The sequence below is a fragment of the Oncorhynchus tshawytscha genome, linkage group LG06 (assembly GCF_018296145.1).
Source record: "Oncorhynchus tshawytscha isolate Ot180627B linkage group LG06, Otsh_v2.0, whole genome shotgun sequence".
Classification (NCBI taxonomy): Eukaryota; Metazoa; Chordata; class Actinopteri; order Salmoniformes; family Salmonidae; genus Oncorhynchus; species Oncorhynchus tshawytscha.
This window is the reverse complement of record NC_056434.1, coordinates 61,380,593-61,395,765: the sequence shown is the minus strand read 5'-3', so window position 1 is coordinate 61,395,765 and position 15,173 is coordinate 61,380,593. Positions and strand designations below refer to the sequence as shown.

Here is a 15,173-nt window from a genome sequence, read left to right as displayed (position 1 = left end):
GGTGACTCTCAAACTATAAGGAGGTTGTGGTAGAGAATCAGAAGGAGAACACACTGGTGGCTCTGAGGCTCATTGTCGATCACGTCAGAGACGTTGGGGGTGTAACCTAGTTACAGGTTTTCATGAATTGTCTGTTTCAACTGTTTATTGCCATGTCTCTTTTGACGTGGACATTTTCTGTACACAGAGTACGTTTCTGTAAACAGACAAAGTAATCTACAGATCACCAAAGAGCTGTTGATGTCGGCCGCAGGAGCAAGGCTGAGGTACCATGGGTGCTTGGATGAGCAGAAAAGACTTAAGGAGAGACAAGTCATCGACCTGAAGAGAAAGGGTCTTATTGATGAGCTGGACGACTTGAAGAAGAAGAGGGCCAGGGTGGGAGTGCTCTTGAAAAATCAGTTGAGGGATATGCAGAGAAGGCAGATGCTACAAGCAAACGGACTTGCCTCGCAAAATCCATCCGTTTCTGACGCACTGCAAAAGAGAATGAAAAACAGATCAAAGAGAAACTTGTAGCAATGAAAAACTAAGCTGCCAAATACTGTTCAGTTTATCTCTGGACATTCAAGAAGAAAAAAACACTTATGGAGTGTGTGTGTGTGTGTTCAGTTTATCAGGCTGAAAGTTGTGTGTTTTCCAGGGGCATGTGGGTTGTCCTAACCCTATCCTTGCTGTGTCCTCAGCGTGTGTGTGTGTTCCAGGAGCATGAGGTTTTTCATAACCCTACCCCCTGCTGTTTCATTAGCGTTCGTGCGTGTAATAAATATCTCCGGCACTATCCGGGACAGTCAAAAAATGTTAATAGTAAGTTCAGTTTAAATGTGAAACAACTTCTTCAGGTTTGCGTGTGTGTTTTTAAATCCAACTGTCAGACCACAAAAAGAAAGCACTTATGTACTTTTTTTTTGTCTCCAGTTTTTCCTGTTGTATCTGTTAAGGTATTCCTGTCCACAAATAATTTACAAGTGTTTATTATTTTAATCAAGCTGTTAGAAATAAGCCTTGCATCATTTGACACTCATTGACTAGTGTCAATACCATATTTTTTTATGAACACATAGAGATGCCACCAATGATTGGTCATAGAAATGTGGTTAAAAGTAATGGAAAAGTCCTGAAATGTAATCTGTCAAAATATGTATGAACCCTGCATTGGTATGCTTGTAATCATTAAAGAATGGGGAGTTTTTCATGATGGAAAATAAACTGAATGGAGCTGAGCACAGTCAAAGTCATAGAGGAAAAACTGCTTCCGTCTGCTTTTTAACAGACACTGGGAGATGAATTCAACTTTCAGTAGGACAATAACCTGAAACACAAGGCCAAATCTACACTGGAGTTGCTTACCAAGTAGACAGTGAATTTTCCTAAGTGGCCAAATTTTTAATTAAATCTGCTTGAAAAGCTATGGCAAGACATGGAAATGGTTGTATAGCAATAACCAATTTGACAGAGCTTGAAGAATTTTAGAAGAATAATCGGTATGTACAGTTGAAGTTTACATATACACCTTAGCCAAATACGTTTAAACTAAGTTTTTCACAATTCCTGACATTTAATCCTAGAAAGAAATTCCCTGTCTTAGGTCAGTTAGGATCACCACTTTATTTTACAAATGTGAAATGTCAGAATAATAGTAGAGAATTTTTTTTTTCCTTTTATTTAACCAGGTAGGCTAGTTGAGAACAAGTTCTCATTTGCAACTGCGACCTGGCCAAGATGAAGCAAAGCAGTTCGACACATACAAAACCACAGAGTTAAACATGGATTAAACAAACACAATCAATATTACAGACAAATCTTTTAACAGCATGTGCAAATGAGGTAGGATAAGAGAGGTAAGGCAATAAATAGGCCATGGTGGCAAAGTAATTACAATATAGCAATTAAACACTAGAATGGTAGGAAGATGACTGCAAGTAGAGATACTGGGGTGCAAAGGAGCAAGATAAATAACTAAATAAATACAATATGGGGATGAGGTGGATTGGATGGGCTATTTACAGATGAGCTATGTACAGGTGCAGTGATCATTGAGCTGCTCTGACAGCTGGTGCTTAAAGCTAGTGAGGGAGGTAAGAGTCTCCAGCTTCAGAGATTTTTGCAGTTTGTTCCAGTCATTGGCAGCAGAGAACTGGAAGGAGAGGCGGCCAAAGAAGGAATTGGCTTTGGGGGTGACCAGTGAGATATACCTGCTGGAGCGGGTGCTACGGGTGGGTGCTGCTATGGTGACCAGTGAGCTGAGATAAGGCTGGGCTTTACCTAGCAGAGACTTATAGATGACCTGGAGCCAGTGGGTTTGGCGACGAGTATGAAGCGAGGGCCAGCCAACAAGAGCATCCAGGTTGCAGTGGTGGGTAGAATATGGGGCTTTGGTGACAAAATGGATGGCACTGTGATAGACTGCATCCAATTTGTTGAGTAGAGTGTTGGAGGCTATTTTGTAAATGACATCGCCGAAGTCGACGATCGGTAATATGGTCAGTTTTACGAGGGTATGTTTGGCAGCATGAGTGAAGGATGCTTTGTTGCGAAATAGGAAGCCGATTCTAGATTTCATTTTGGATAGGAGATGTGTAATGTGAGCCTGGAAGGAGAGTTTACAGTCTAACCAGACACCTAGGTATTTGTAGTTGTCCACATATTCTAAGTCAGAACAGTCCAGAGTAGTGATGCTGGACAGGCGGGCAGGTGCAGGCAGTGAACGGTTGAGGAACATGCATTTAGTTTTACTTGCATTTAAGAGTAGTTGGAGGCCATGGAAGGAGAGTTGTATGGCATTGAAGCTCATCTGGAGGCTAGTTAACACAGTGTCCAATGAAAGGCCAGAGGTATACAAAATGGTGTTGTCTGCGTAGAGGTGGATCAAAGATCACCAGTAGTTAGAGCGACATCATTGATATATACAGAGAAGAGAGTCGGCCCGAGAATTGAACCCTGTGGCACCCCCATAGAGACTGCCAGAGGTCCGGACAACAGGTCTTCTGATTTGACATACTGAACTCTTTCGGAGAAGTAGTTGGTGAACCAAGCGAGGCAATCATTTGAAATCAAGGCTGTTGAGTCTGCCAATAAGAATGTTGTGATTGACAGAGTCGAAAGCCTTAGCCAGGTCGATGAATACGGCTGCACAGTAATGTCTCTTATCAGTGGCGCTTATGATATCGTTTAGGACCTTGAGCGTGGCTGAGGTGCAGCCATGACCAGCTCTGAAACCTGATTGCATAGCGGAGAAGGTACAGTGAGATTTGAAATGGTCGGTAATCTGTTAACTTGGCTTTCAAAGACCTTAGAAAGGCAGGGTAGAATAAACATAATGATGGGTCTAGAGTGTCTCCCCCTTTAAAGAGGGGGATGACCGCGGCAGCTTTCCAATCTATGGGAATATTAGATGACACAAAAGAGAGGTTGGTTGAACAGGCTAGTAATAGGGGTTGCAACAATTTCGGCAGATCAGAAAGAGAGGGTCCAGATTGTCAAGCCCGGCTGATTTGTAGGGGTCCAGATTTTGCAGTTCTTTCAGAACATCAGCTATCTGGATTTGGGTGAAGGAGAAGTGGGGGAGGTTTGAGTGAGTTGCTGTGGTGAGCGCAGGGCTGTTGACCAGGGTAGCGGTAGCCAGGTGGAAAGCATGGCCAGCTGTAGAAAAATGCTTATTGACATTCTCAATTATTGTGGATTTATCAGTAGTGACAATGTTTCCTAGCCTCAGTGCAGTGGGCAGCTGGGAGGAGGTGCTCTTATTCTCCATGGACTTTAGTGTCCCAGAACCTTTTTGAGTTTGTACTACAGGATGCAAATTTCTGTTTAAAAAAAGCTAGCCTTAGCTTTCCTAACTACCTGTGTATATTGGTTCCTAACTTCCCTGAAAAGTTGCATATCACAGGGGCTATTCAATGCTAATGCAGAACACCACGGGATGTTTTTGTGCTGGTCAAGGGCAGACCGGTCTGGAGTGAACCAAGGGCTATATCTGTTCCTGGTTCCATTTTTTTGGAATGGAGCATGCTTATTTAAGATGGTTAGGAAGGCACTTCTAAAGAATAACCAGGCATCCTCTACTGACGGGATGAGGTCAATGTCATTCGAGGATACCCCGGCCAGGTCGATTAGAAAAGCCTGTTCGCTGAAGTATTTTAGGGAGCGTTTGACAGTGATGAGGGGTGGTCATTTGACCGCAGACCCATTACGGATGCAGGCAATGAGGCAGTGATCGCTGAGATCTTGGTTAAAAACAGCAGAGGTGTATTTGGAGGGTGAGTTATTTAGAATGATATCTATGAGGGTACCCGTGTTTACCGATTTGGGGTTGTACCTGGTAGGTTCATTGATCATTTGTGTGAGATTGAGGGCATCCAGCTTAGATTGTAGGATGGCTGGGGTGTTAAGCATGTCCCAGTTTAGGTCACCTAGCAGCACAAGCTCAGAAGATAGATGGGGGGACAATCAATTCACATATGGTGTCCCGGGCACAGCTGGTGGCAGAGGGTGGTCTATGGCAAGCGGCAATGGTGAGAGACTTGTTTCTGGAAAGGTGAATCTTTAGAAGTAGAAGCTTCAAATGTTTTGGTACAGACCTGGATAGTAAAGACAGAACTCTGCAGGCTATCTCTGCAGTAGATTGCAACGCCGCCCCCTTTGGCAGTTCTATCTGGGCGGAAAATGTTATAGTTAGGGATGGAAATTTCAGGGGTTTTGGTGGTTTTCCTAAGCCAGGATTCAGACATGGCTAAGGCATCCGGGTTGGCAGAATGTGCTAAAGCAGTGAATAAAGCAAACTTAGGGAGTAGGTTTCTAATGTTAACATGCATGAAATGAATTATTTATTTCAACTTTTATTTCTTTCATCACATTCCCAGTGGGTCAGAAGTTTACATACACTCAATTATTATTTGGTAGCATTGCCTTTAAATTGTTTAACTTGGGTCAAACGTTTCGGGTAGCCTTCCACAAGCTTCCCACAATAAGTTGGGTGAATTTTGACCCATTCCTCCGGACAGAGCTGGTGTAACTGAGTCAGGTTTGTTGGCCTCCTTCTCGCACATGCTTTTTCAGTTCTTGCCCACAAATTTTCTATAGGATGAGGTCAGGGCTTTGTGATGGCCACTCCAATACCTTGACTTTGTTGTCCTTAAGCCATTTTGCCACAACTTTGGAAGTATGCTTGGGGTCATTGTCCATTTGGAAGACCCATTTGCAACCAAGCTTTAACTTCCTGACTGATGTCTTGAGATGTTGCTTCAATATATCCACATAACTTTCCTCCCTCATGATGCCATCTATTTTGTGAAGTGCACCAGTCCCTCCTGCAGCAAAGCACCCCCAACAACATGATGTTGCCATCCCCGTGCTTCATGGTTAGGATGGTGTTCCTCTGCTTTCAAGCCTCCCCCTTTTTCCTCCAAACATAATGATGGTCATTATGTTCAAACAGTTCTATTTTTGTTTCATCAGACCAGAGGACATTTTTCCAAGAAGTACGATCTTTGTCCCCATGTGCAGTTGCAAACCATAGTCTGGCTTTTTAATGGCGGTTTTTGAGGAGTGGCTTCTTCCTTGCCGAGCGGCTTTTCCGAGTATGCCGATATAGGACTCGTTTTACTGTGGATATAGATACTTTTATACCTGTTTCCTCCAGCATCTTTCCAAGGTCCTTTGCTGTTGTTCTGGGATTGATTTTTGCACTTTTCGCACCAAAGTACGTTCATCTCTAGGAGACAGAACGCGTCTCCTTCCTGAGCGGTATGACGGCTGCGTGGTCCCATGTTGTTTATACTTGCGTACTATTGTTTGTGCAGATGAACGTGGTTCATTCAGGTGTTTGGAAATTGCTCCAAAGGATTAACCAAACTTGTGGAGGTCTACAATTTTTTTTCTGAGGTCTTGGCTGATATCTTTTGATTTTCCCATGATGTCAAGAAAAGAGGCACTGGGTTTGAAGGTAGGCCTTGAAATACATCCACAGGTACACCTTCAATTGACTCAAATTATGTTAATTAGCCTATCAGAAGCTTCTAAAGCCATGACATTTTCTGGAATTTTCCAAGCTGTTTAAAGGCACAGTCAACTTTAGTATATGTAAACTTCTGGCCCACTGGAATTGTGATTCAGTGAATTATAAGTGAAATAATATGTCTGTAAACAATTGTTGGAAACATTACTTGTGTCATGCACAAAGTAGATGTCCTAACCAACTTACCAAAACTATAGTTTGTTAACAAGAAATTTGTGGAGTGGTTGAAAAACGAGTTTTAATGACTCCAACCTAAGTGTATGTAAACTTCATACTTCAACTGTAATGCAAAGCTTTTAGACTTACCCAGAAATAATCACAGCTGTAATCACTGCCAAAGGCGATTCTAACATTTATTGACTCAAAGTTGTGAGTATTTATTTGAATGTGATACTTTTGGTCATGTAGTGTATGTGGATACCTGCTTGTCGGACATCACATTCCAAAATCATGGGCATTAATATAGAATTGGTCCCACCTTTGCTGCCATAACAGTCTCCACTCTTCTGGGAAGGCTTTCCACTAGATGTTGGAACATTGCTGCGTGGACTTGCTTCCATTCAGCCACAAGAGTATTAGCGAAGTCGGGCACTGATGTTGGGCAATTAGGTCTGGCTCACAGTCTGCGTTCCAATTCATCCCAACGGTGTTCGATGGGGTTGAGGTCAGGGCTCTGTGCAGGCCAGTCACATTCTTCCACATCGATCTCGACAAGCCATTTCTGTATTGACCTCGCTTTGTGCATGGGGGCATTGTCATGCTGAAACAGGACAGGGCCTTCCCCAAACTGTTGCCACAAAGTTGGAAGCACAGAATCGTCTAGAATGTCATTGTACACTATAGAGTTAAGATTTCCCTTCACTGGAGCTAAGGGGCCTAGCCTAAACCATGGATAACAGCCGCAGACCATTATTTCTCCTCCACCAAACATTACAGTTGGCACTATGCATTGGGGCAGGAAGCTTGCATCCGCCAAACCCAGATTCGTTTGTAGGATTGCCAGATGGTTAAGTGTGATTCATCACCCCAGAGAACGCGTTTCCAGTCCAATGGGGCGAGCTTTACACCATTCCAGCCGACACTTGGCATTACGCATGGTGATCTCAGGCTTGTGTGCGGCTGCTTGGCCATGGAAAACCCATTTCATGAAGCTCCTGATGAAGTGTTTATTGTGCTGACATTGTTTTCAGAGGCAGTTTAGAACTCGTTATTGCAACCGAGGACAGATCATTTTAACACGCTACAGTGCTTGCCGGTCCCGTTCTGTGAAGCCTACCACTTCGCGGCTGAGCCGTTGTTGCACCTAGACGTTTCCACTTCACAATAATAGCACTTTGACCAGGGCAGCTCTAGCAGGGCATAAATTTGACTAACTGAAGAATCTTGGAAAGGTGGCATCCTATGACGGTCCTACGTTGGAAGTCACTGAGCTCTTCAGTAAAGCTATTCTACTGCCAATGTTTGTCTACGGAGATTGCATGGCTGTGTGCTCGATTTTAAACACCTGTCAGCAACGGGTGTGGCAGAAATACCAGAAACCACTCATTTAAGGGGTGTCCACATACGTTCATATATATATTTGTTAACATTTCTAAAAACATGTTTTAATTTTGTCATGGGGTACTGTGTGTAGATGGGTGAGGAGCAAAATATATCAAACCCATTTTGAATTCGGAATTCATTTTGAATGTGGAATAAGTCAAGAGGTATGAGCAGTTTCAGAAGACATTGGCTAAATGGATTTAATGTTGTGTGGTTATACTTGTTGTTTTGGTGAAAGTTGTATTGGTTCCTCATGTGGCTCCCGTGTCATCTACCTTCTTCTCAAAGAGTCCTTCTCAAGCAAAGTTTGATATTTATATTGAGCACTCCACAATTAGTTTTGAAAATTCAACCACCTCTCCTTATATCACCTCTGTGGCACATAATTTCCTAAAAAGCTAAAGTAGACATAAACCCCCACCTGGTTTTGATTAAAAAATGTACCACCTTGCTTGGTGATTAGAGAAAAATCCCCTTGCTTTTAATTCGTTCTCTGGAGTAGAAAGTAACCACATGGATCCTGTTTGTGTTTGTGGAGGCCCCAATGCTGCATTCCTCATCTGAAACACTGGGGCCTGTCCGGACTTGACTGCTCATCATAGACCAACGAATGGAATACAGCTATAGTAGATTGTACTAGATTAAGCCCTCTGATCCTCCTGAAACTGTAAAGTTATTTCCTATAATGCACTGCTGAAATATACAAATTGCCACCAATATAAATGGTTTGTGCTATACATGTTAATCATATTTTGTTGACCTGCATATTGCTATTTATTCATCTCCCTCACATTTAGCATAAGGAACCAATCAAACCTGCTATACGGTCCTCACCAGTTTTAATGTCATGACCCTAAACAAATGGCAAATGAACCTAAACGAGTTTGTAGAGTTGCAAGCGTGATGTAGTCATTGAGTGCATGGCAACTGAGACCATATACTCACATTTTGACTACTTTAATACACTAATTTGTCCAAATACTTATGATTTTGTCAAACAAGGGGAGTAGATACTGTGGTATCCCGGGAGGTCTATCCCGGGAGGTATACCCCCGGAGGTTGGCTGATAGAGGGGAGGTACATGTGACGACATTGGCTCCCTCTGCTGGGAGTAACTGTGCTGGGCACCCCGACGCTGACGGCACCAATTAAGGGAGAGTGTCAACCAATACAAAACCTCCGATTTGGTCGCGGACGTAGCCCAGCTGAAAGGTGGTACGTCCCAGGAGTCTAGCCCGACTCAGTTCCTGGACAAGTTAATGGAGGAAGATGACGTGGAGACTTATTTGTGCACCTTCAAAAGGACAGCGCAGCGTGAAGGGTGGCCCAAGCGGGAAAGCCTTTTGGCACCCTACCTCTCCGGGAAGGCCCAGAAGACCTACTTCGACTTGAACGCTGACCAGGCAGAGAATTATGAGGGACTCAAACGTGTGATCCTGAGTCACCTTACCCAAGGGCTGTCTACTGACTGACGTACTGTCCCTCCCAATAATCGATAAGGTTGTCCTGGATCGGTACATTCGGGGCCCTCTCCTACGAGCATGCAGGACCCCTAAAGCGTGGAGGATTTGCTGACTGCGGTGGAAACCCACCAGAACACCCAGGACCTGCTGAAAGGGCTCCGGGCAGAGAGCGCAGACGCGGGGAGGGGGAAGAAAGGTACCGAGAGAGATGAGGGGCTGAATGGGGCCCAGATGGAACCGGCCGTGAAGCTTGCGTGGAGCTGCCCTGGACGGGAGGAGTCCATTCCCTCCGTGTACTGTCGCCTGTGCAACCCATACCCAGCTGCGAGAGGTCTCCACTGTGGGCCCGAGTCGGACCAGGGGGGAGACGTTATTTTGTTACGTTTATTTTATGTTTCCCAGTAAAGGCTTTTTTCCGGACTAAGAGCCTCCCTGTCTCTGTGTCCATCTCTGTGCACTCAAACCAAACACCCCACGGTTTACCACAATACATAGTGCTTTTATGTCTAAAGAAGATATGTATGAAAATACTTTATTATTCCCTTGTTGATCGTTCGATCTCAAATCAAAAATGCTTGAGCAGAGACAAAATAAAAATGTGAGCTTCACTGTCCAAATGCATATGGCGAGGACTGTACCTTGCAGTATGTTATGTGTACTTGCAAACGCATTGTTTTAAGAAGGCTAATCTTTTCCCCAGTACGTGCATTTTCTAGGATTTACCAGTGAAATTGTCATTTGTGAACCAAACCTATCTTCGGTGAATGTTATTGGCCTCTATAAATTGCTGTGTGTATTTTTCCCATGGAAAAGTGTCACAGGGTGCCTTGTGCCTGCTCTGTGAGCCAACAGTCCTGTTTGCCTTGCTCGTGTGGAAATAATTAGCATTAGCTCATTCACACATACCACAGCGCACTGTTGTCAAGTAAGAGGGAGACATTTCCGGGTTTGTTTAGTTAATTAAGAACAACAGCTTTATGCTTAATCCTATATCCATTAATGGAGTTAGTAAGAAACTTAAAGCAGTTTGGGTCCATGTCCCGGTTTAATGGACAGATGGGAAATTAGATAAAGCTCTCAGTTTGAGGTTGGAGTGCGTGCGTAAGTGTGGGGGACGGGCAATTAGGGCCAAACAGTTCCGGTGTTGCAAGATCGTTTATAAATCTGGGTTAACAATGTTTATTCTAATTAGCATTTCCGTGAACTTTACTGTCGTTTCCTCAGACTTCTCAAACTTTCCCCTTGGCAGGTGTTGATTTTATACTTGTTAATTATGATTTACATTTCCTCACACTATAAAATGACTGTCATGGTGTTGTCCCCCCCAGAAAAAAAAATACAGAAACACTATCCACTTGTTCCATTGCTCTTTTCTAAGAACATTAGCTCATCTACTCCCACACACAGGTTGCCCAGGATTCAGAGTTCATCCACCCCTGTGCTGTTTAGGTTTAGCCTGGGGTGCTGTCTGCCTGCTGGTCCTCTCTCTTTCAATGAGTTTTCTATGTTTGGATCTTATGGCTGAAATGAATCTGCTGCTTCCGCCAGGCAGTTGACACTTGCCCCCCTTTGTCTTTGGCCAGTGGAGTGGGGGATTTCAAGGAATAAGTGGATTATAATAACCTTGCGCAATGTCCTGGCGATGACAGTGCTTTCCTCTGTTTCCTGTGACGCCCTCTACCTCTCTTGATCTCTCCCTCCCTCGCTTCCTTTCTGTAAAAAGTTATGGGGGATATTGTTTCGGCAGGGGGGGAAAAAAAACAAAACATGGGGCAGGCCCCTGGGGCCAGGCACACCACTTCTCACCCTCGCATCCACCCCCCCCCCCCTCTCTGCCTCTAGAGTCAAGGTGCTGTTTCACACATCGCAAATGTAAACTTTAAGCATGGGCTTATATTTCCACTTGGGAAATTGGCTTACGGTAGAGCTGCTGCCAGACTCATAATTTTTTTTTTAAACGAATCTCAAATGGCAGGTGCAAATACCCTTCTTTGACACATTCTAACCTACATCCTAGAGACCTTTATCGGACAGTCATATCCAGAAAGACTCACTGTAAAGTGTCTTGATGAAGATTGTCATCAGTGGCGCGATGCAGTGCCTTCGACCTCTGCGCCACTCGGGAGGCGAAATTAGTAGTTTTTGATAACTTCCCTTGTTCCAAATAGCCCTAGTCTCCCTTGTGCACTCACTGTGAATTGTGGAGTGCTAAATGCATATAAACCTAATATTAGGAAGTTGACTGCTTTCAAAAGTGTTTTTCCCACAATTGCAGGAACCCGCTTGTTTGTGAGGAGACGCAAAAGAAATGGTACTCCGTAGACTATGACAAAAAATATGTAAGGGAAGTTCTAAGATGTCACACAGGCTCTTTTCAGAGGAAAAGTCCATGTGGGCTGTTCCATATTCTCTGGGTTTTGCGACAGCAGTTTGGCAGATGCGGTGCACCACTGCTAAATGAATCCAGGGAAAACACTGCGTAAGTAGCAGCATGCTCGGAGTTTACCAAACATTTTCAATATGAGCTGTTCATTAGCACGGAGTGTAGGTGAAGTCTATTGGGGTCAGATCTTGATCTGAGATCTAAAGGTAGGATTAGAACTGTTTATGTGGCTGCTCTACACCAGGATGGACCTTTTAGCCTGTGCTACATGGATGAATTGATTTGCAAAAATAAACAGACCATGAAATGTAGCGATTGCTGGTGTCGCCCCACCTTTCTGGATCTCTTCCATCCAAAATGAAAGTTCCCCCTGTGGAGGGAATCTCCAGAATGGGTTGGTGAGCCAACAACATTATGTGCTCGGCCGATCATGAGCAGCTTTGCCGTTTTGTACTGGCACCTCCAGATCCACGTACTTCTCGTTATGCACTGCCAGAACTCTCTGATTTAAACTCTTCTCCACCATTTACGATGGGAGTTGTGCGGCAACTAGTGTGGAGCTCCGACGTCACATAAAATTAGCACAACATTGATCTGTGTAATTGCTGTCTTTTCTTTGGGCGCTGAAATCAGTATTTCAATTTGTAGCCCTTTTTTCTCCCCAATTTCGTGGTATCCAATTGGTAATTGTAGTCTGGTCCCATCTCTGCAACTCCCGTACGGACTCGGGAGAGGCGAAGTTCGAGAGCCATGCGTCCTCTGAAACACCACCCTGCCAAGCCGCACTGCTCCTTGACACACTGCTCCTTGACACACTGCTCGCTTAACCCGTAAGCCAGCCGTACCAATGTGTCGAAGGAAACGCTGTCCTACTGGCGACCACCGTGTCAGTGTGCCCGCCACAGGAGTTGCTAGTGCGCAATGGGTCAAGGGCATCCCGGCCGGCCACACCCTCCCCTAACCCGGATGACTTTGGGCCAATTGTGCGCCACCTCATGGGTCTCCCGGTCGCGGCCGGCTGCGACACAGCCCAGGATCTAACCCGGGATCTGTAGTGACGCCTCTAGCACTGCGATGCAGTGCCTTAGACCGCTGCGCCACTCGGGAGGTGAAATCAGTAGTTTTTGCTAACTTCATTTTATGTGACGTCAGAGCTCCAGTCCGCCCACGCTTGTTGCTACTCCATCGAAATTCATGGAGTTGAGTTTAGTTGGCTATGCCAGAGCAGAGTTACATGCTGAATAATTATACTTAACTTGGCCTAACCACTGAGAGACAGGAAAAATTCCTGCGGTTAATATTGAGAAATCCACCATGCTCCTTCACAGCCCTCACCTGTGAGATGTTCCATATGAACTGTGATTAGTACACACCTCTGTTATGCTACTCTGTGTTTCTCAACTTCACTCCACTCCCCTGACGTCACTTTAGATTTATAGCTGTTAATCATATTATATTGAGTAGGACTACATAAAAGCAAATTCAAGAGTTGTTGTTTTACCCTAGAGTGTTTGCACTTCTGACAATCGCTAATGTTCCTCGACTAAAACTATAATTTGTACAGTTTATTCTACGCGGTTAGACACTGCTTCTTTACAGGCTTGTTATTCACTGTCACTCCATCAACTTGTGGTTATAAATGTGTTATGCATGGGTAAATAGGGTTATAGGGTTTTGGGGCATGTTGGCTCTGAAAGGTGTTACCCTCGGCTCCCTAGATACTAACTGTTGGGACCTTTTTCAGGTCATCTGGCAGACTACTTTACCTCCCCTAACCTTAATAGTCAGTATTTTATTTTGGATTAGATGTTGCAAAATCAGCAGCTACTCTTCCTGGGGTCCACACAATACATAAAACATGAAATTATGCAGAACACCAATAGACAAGAAGGTCTCAAGGACAGAACTGCACACATTTAAAATAATAAAGTCCTACTGACAGTTACTCACATCACTGACAGTTACCCACATCACTGACAGTTACCCACATCACTGACCGTTACCCACATCACTGACCGTTACCCACATCACTGACAGTTACCCACACGTCAATACATACACTGAGTCTACAAAACATCAAGAACACCTGCTCTTTCCGTGACAGACTGACCAGGTGAAAGCTGTGATCCCTTATTGATGTCACTTGTTAAGTCTACTTCAGTCAGCGTAGATGAAGGGGAGGAGACCAGTTTAAAGAAGGGTTTCTAATCCTTGAGACAATTGAGACATGCGTTGTGTGTATGTGTGGCAAGATTTAAGTGCCTTTTGAATGGAGTATGGTACTAGGTGCCAGGCACACCGGTTTGTGACAAGAACTGCAACGCTGCTGGGTTTTTCACACTCAAGTTTCCCGTGTGTATCAAGAATTATCCAGCACCCAAAGGACATCCAGCCAACTTGGCACAACTGTGGGAAGCATTGCAGTCAACATGGGCAGTGTAGAGTGTGGAATCCACATGCCCTGACGAATTGGAGCAAAAGAAGGGGTGTGCCACTCTATTAGGAAGGTGTTCCTAATGTTTGGTGTACTCAGTGTAGACATGTGCCTAAGATCTATCTATCTATTCAGATAGGGGAGAAGCAAACCATTTTATCATCCATCCACCGGCCGTATTTATTCATTAACAGGTAGCAAGTCGGTCAGTGATGTAGGACTTGTGAAAACATATCATCACACAGCAGAATGTTTTCATTGGAAGCCAGTCGGCTAAAAGCTGCAGATAGCATCTCCGCTATCTCATCGCGCTGCCATAAGAAAATAAACAATTACCGTTTTGTTACAGTTATATACAATTCACCCGCCAATACTTTGGCAGATAATAGATAAAGATGCTTTTGTGAGTGTGGTGTGGGTGGCACTTTATTTCTCGCTGTCTTATTTTGCAACACCCACTGTATAGGTGGTATACATTTTAAAGCACGTATGAATCACATGGAGCATATGGAAATCGGTGCACGGAGCATACACACAATTCTAATACTTTCCTGCTAATCAGGCAACAGAATTTGAGCATTGGCGGTTGGCGCAACACACTTTTCTCAGAACCCACAGCTACAGGCTGGGGATAAAACACACACCATCTTCCACGGTTTTATTTAGCCCCTTCCTTGTTCCCAGTGTCCCTTGTATATTAAAGCTGCATTCTGGGATTCAAAAAATAACTAAACACTTCACTTGTTTTGGACTAACAATCCAAGAGATTATTTTGACCATATTTTGGAGCTATACCCTGGAAACAATTCTAGAATTGAAATGACCATTGAACAGCTTCCCAAAGTACAGACTGGAGCTTTAATTGGGATATTGAACAATGAAAAGAGGGAAAGCAGCTGATCTTATCTCTCCTTCTCAAGTTGTTTAATGCTTGTCTGGGAGGTTTCGCTAACATTGCTAAATGTGTACAATTTGATTTGTTGGCTTCCAGCCCCTCCTGGGTGGAGTGGTGGCTAGTGAACCAGGTATTGAGTGGTGTGAGTCAGGGGCGGCAGGTAGCCTCAAACTTAGTGTTGGGCCAGTAACCGAAAGGTTGCTGGTTCAAATACCAGAGCCGACAAGATGGGGTAAAAAATCTTTCACTGTGCCCTTGTCGGATGAGAGGGATTTTGTTTCACAGAGTCTTGGCTGAATGACGAAATCAATAACATACAGCTGGCGGGTTATACACTGTATCGGCAGGATAGAACAGCAGCCTCTGGTAAGACGAGGGGTGACGGTCTATTTATATTTGTAAACAACAGCTGGTGCACGATATCTAAGGAAGTCTCAAGG

General features: G+C 44.2%; 1 protein-coding gene across 7 annotated transcripts in view; it reads left to right on the top strand.

Moving 5' to 3' along the window:
• The window catches only part of LOC112252829 (regulator of microtubule dynamics protein 2), a 71,952-nt gene that overhangs the window by 46,064 nt on the left and 10,715 nt on the right, over positions 1 to 15,173 (top strand). The gene's annotated exons all lie outside the window — the stretch shown is intronic.